Here is a 4,672-nt window from a genome sequence, read left to right as displayed (position 1 = left end):
CCATTTCAAGTTGACTTGTCAATGCTAACTAATCAAGAGAATTAGGAAGCATAGTAGGCTTTTAAGGTGAGCCGTAGTTTTGCCACTGCACTCCAGCCTGGGTGACAGAATGAATGAATAAATAAATAAATAGTATATCATATGAAAACATCAAAACATATTAAACATTTCTATTTGTTATTTAATTTTTTCTTTCATAGTAGTTCATGTAAAAGAAAACATCTTCAAAAGAGCCAGGGAAAAAAAAAGCTGAGCTCATTATCTGCCACATAGTGGGTAGGTGTTGTTACTATCTCTATCATGTGTGACATTAGGAAATCCTTTAGAACTCAGCTCTTCCATGGGATCACCTCAGCAGCTCAAGTTAGATTTGCCCAGCAGCTGGAACTCATGAATCAAGACTGAGAGTCATGGTCTAATACATATTTATTAGATGCCTACTATGTGTCTGGCACTGTTGTAGATACTTGATATCTATATTGTGAACAAAGTAAATCTAGTCCCTGATCTGATGAACGCTTACCACCAGTAAGTGAAGGAGATAACAAATACATACTGAAATATGCGTAATTATGCCAGGAACAATATGTGCTCTAAAAAATAAGCCAAGGCAGAAGAATAGAAAAAAAAACCAGGAGCATGTACTATCTGTATTAGTCTGTTTTCATGCTGCTGATAAAGACATATCTGAGACTGGGCAATTTACAAAAGAAAGAGATTTTTTGGACTTACAGTTCCACGTGGCTGGGGAGGCCTCACAATCAAGGCAGAAGGCAAGGGAAGAACAAGTCACGTCTTACATGGATGGTGGCGGGCAAAGAGAGCTTGTGCAGGGAAACTCCCGTTTTTAAAACTATCAGAGTTCGTGAGACCCATTCACTGTCACGAGAACAGCATGGGAAAAGACCCACCCACTCCATGATTCAGTCATCTCCCACATGGTCCCTCCCACGTCGTGGGAATATGGGAGCTGCAAGATGAGATTTGGGTGGGGACACAGAGCCAAACCATATCACTATCTTACATGGCCTGGAACAAAGAGATGGTTCTCCAGCAGGGACCTGGATGCAGTGAAGGAGAGAGTCATGGAGCGTTTGAGGAGGGACATGGCTGGCAGCCAGGACAGAGTGTTGTGAACAGTGACAAAGAGGCCAGTGAGTGAGTGACAGGGACTTTAGAGTTTTCCAGGGGTCACATCCCTTTAGGCCTTTTAGGCCTTGTAGGCCATACATAAACACTTTAATTGTGATCAGAACATCTTGGAATCGGTTTTTGGATTTTTTTATTTTTAATTAGCATGGGCACATACTAGTTTTATATAATTATGGCGTACATGTGATGTTTTGATACAGGCATACAATGGATAATGATCAAATCAGAGTGACTGGGGTATCTATCGCCTCAAGTGTTTATCCTTAGAATATTTTAATCATGTAAGTTACATGATCTGCTTAGTTCTAAAAGGCTGCTAGGTGGGTCATAGGCTCTGGGGAAGAAAGAGAAGAAGCAGGAGAGAGTCAGGAGGGTGTTAGATCCTCCGTAGATCATGTGAGGAATGATAGTGGATTGCATCCAAAGGTGGTGGCGATGGAGGATGTGAAACAGTCAGATCATGGGGATGCTCTGGGGCTGCAGGCTTCGGAAGAGATCTTGATATTAAGAGTATTAACAGTTTTTGCAGTAAATATGGAAGTGGATATGAAGAGCTCAGTTTTCAATTTGAGTTTTAGATGCCCAAAGAACATCCAAGAGGAGATGTTGAATGGACAGTTATATACATATCTGGAGTTCAAGGGAGAGGCTGGCGCTAGAGATATAAATGGAAATCATTGTTTTGTAGAGACAACATCTAAAACCATGGAACTCATCAAGGACTCGAGTGTAGAACAAAAAAGAAGAGGCAGGAGGATTGAGCCCTGGGTAACACACATAGTGGTCAGGCCCAGAATGAGGATGCATCAGTCAGAAGAGAAGGTATAGCCAGCACATTAGGGGTAGAATCAGGAGGGGCCCTCCACAGGGCCCCAGGTTGCATTCAAATCTTGACTTGCACGGAAGGAAGCTTGCTCCCCAAGGTGATGTATTTTTAGACCAAAGGTGTTTTAGGTATGGAAGAACCTTAGCAGCAATATTTTGCAAGTCCTGCACTTTACAGAAGTTGAGACTGAGACACAGGGAGGTTAATTACCCAAAGTCACACAGTAATTGGTTTGAGTTGATTAGGGATGATGTGTTCCGTTGGAGAGATGACAGGCTGGGCCAGAGGTGAGTATCGCCTAATGAAGTTGGAATTGTTACCAGTCATTCCTATCTCTAGGTGAGAAAAGGAGGGGACAGAAACAGTCACAGGCATCAGCTGTTGAACTTGTTTCTTAGAAATGCAGACTTTTACAGAGCACCTTTTGTATGCATAATACAATTCTGGACACTGTTTAACTGTAGAGTGAGAAGGTAAATGTTCTTTCCTCCAAGGTTGTTTTTTTCTTCAAATTGGTGGAAGAGTTGAACAATCTATAGCAAATATATATACACACATAAAAACTAATTCAGAAATTGAGTTTTGTTTTTTGGGTTTTTTTTTTTTTTTTAATCAGAAAGTAAGTAGATCCTAAAGCAATATAGATGCTTCCTTAAGAGAGTGTGGTAAATAGGATCTGTAGTACTAGGTGGGACATCCAATAACTATTTGCTGACTAAATTAAGGCCTTCTGTTTTCCTCAGTAGGAAACCACTCATGGGATAAAGCAACCAAACTGTGAAAGAATAGAAGTGTTTTTCCCCAAACTTAAAATTAAAAAGTTATATTCATACAGGTGATGCTGAAATCAATACCAATTGTAAAACACAATGTTCTTAAATATTCTACAATGAATGTTACTTTCAGTTAATCTTCACCTCATCACTCAGTATCATGTGAAAAAAACTTCCGTTTCTCCAAGAGCACATGCTTTGGATATCTAAATGTGTGTGTTTGGATAACATTGATGGTCCTTTGTCTCAGAAACCAAGGTAGCAATGGGAACTGAGTGTTTATGACTACATTTGGGGATCATGTTCTGCTCTTTCTGAAATTTTATTTTACTTTAAGTTCTGGGATACATGTGGGGAATGTGCGGGTTCGTTACACAGGTATACATGTGCCATAGTGGTTTGCTGCACCTATCAACCCATCATCTAGGTTTTAAGCCCCACATGCAATTGGTATTTGTCCTAATGCTCCCCCTCCCCTTACTCCCTAGCCCCTGACAGGCCCTTGTATGTAATGTTCCCCTCCCTGTGTTCTCATTGTTCAACTTCCACTTACGAGTGAGAACATGTGGTGTTTGGTTTTCTGTTCCTGTGTTAGTTTACTGAGTATGATGGCTTCCATCTTCATCCATGTCCCTGCAAAGGACATGAATTCATTCTTTTTTATGGCTGCATAGTATTCCATGGTGTATATGAGTCACATTTTCTTTATCCAGTCTATCATTGATGGGCATTTGGGTTGGTTCCAAGTCTTTGCTATTGTGAATAGTGCCGCAGTAAACATACGTGTGCATGTGTCTTTATAGTAGAATGATTTATAATACTTTGGGGCAAAGACTTTGTGACTAAAACACCAAAAGCAATTGCAACAAAAGCCAAAATTGACAAATGGATCTAATTAAACTAAAGAGCTTCTGCACAGCAAAAGAAACTACCATCAGAGTGAACAGGCAACCTACAGAACGGGAGAACATTTTTGCAATCTACCCATCTGACAAAGGTCTGATATCCAGAATCTACAAGGAACTTAAACAAATTTTCTGCTCTTTTAATAGGGTTTTTTGGCTCTTTTAAGATATAAAAAATACCTATCTCCAAATTTTATAGAAGTGTGTGTGTGTGTGTGTGTGTGTGTGTATGCTCACGTGCACATGCATTTACCTCTTTATCGAGAACATATGGACTTCCAGATTTTTATGCAAAGCCATACGTTTCTGTCTGGTATCATATGGCTCTAATTTGATTACACTATCCAGTCCTGTAATGTGCTTCTTTGTTACATATTATCTAAGTCATAGGAGTGAAAACTCCCATTACAGAAGCGGGGGAAAATAACTTGCTAAATAATCCTTTTGCAGTTTTTTTGGGGGAATGAAGGATGTGAAAACTTGATAAAAACATAAAAATTTACTTTATAATAATAATTTGAAGACTCTGATATACCCGGTATTTTTGCTGGTATTTTATATTTTAATTCATAACTTTACACTAAACAAGATCCAAAAGTGGGAAAACATCGCGGTGAAATTCTGTGATTTTAAATATAGCGGGCAGCTGGAAAGAGAGTGGAAATGTGTGTGCTGATGTGAGGGGTGTGTTAGGGGTTTTCAGCTGTGAGCATTTGCAGTAAATATCTGCAAATATTATAGAGCACATGCCATGGAAGAAAGATCATAAAGCTCATAGACTCTCATGACATATTGGGTAATTTCCATTGGAAATCTCTAAAATAATTCTTGTAGGCAGGATCAGAGGCTCATCTAAATAACTGTTTTGGCCAACACTGATGCCTTCTCCTTTCATTTGGGAGATCAAATATTGAATTTAGCCTCAAAGGTGGATCCCATTCTGGGTAGCCCCAGGGGACAGGCTAGAGGCTCGGTTTTGGTTGGGTTTTTCCCTTGTGGCAGAGGAATTGTAAAAT

This window comes from Mandrillus leucophaeus, unplaced genomic scaffold, assembly GCF_000951045.1.
Source record: "Mandrillus leucophaeus isolate KB7577 unplaced genomic scaffold, Mleu.le_1.0 Scaffold62, whole genome shotgun sequence".
Taxonomy (NCBI): domain Eukaryota; kingdom Metazoa; phylum Chordata; class Mammalia; order Primates; family Cercopithecidae; genus Mandrillus; species Mandrillus leucophaeus.
The sequence above is the reverse complement of the archived record's forward strand: the minus strand, read 5'-3'. Positions refer to the sequence as shown.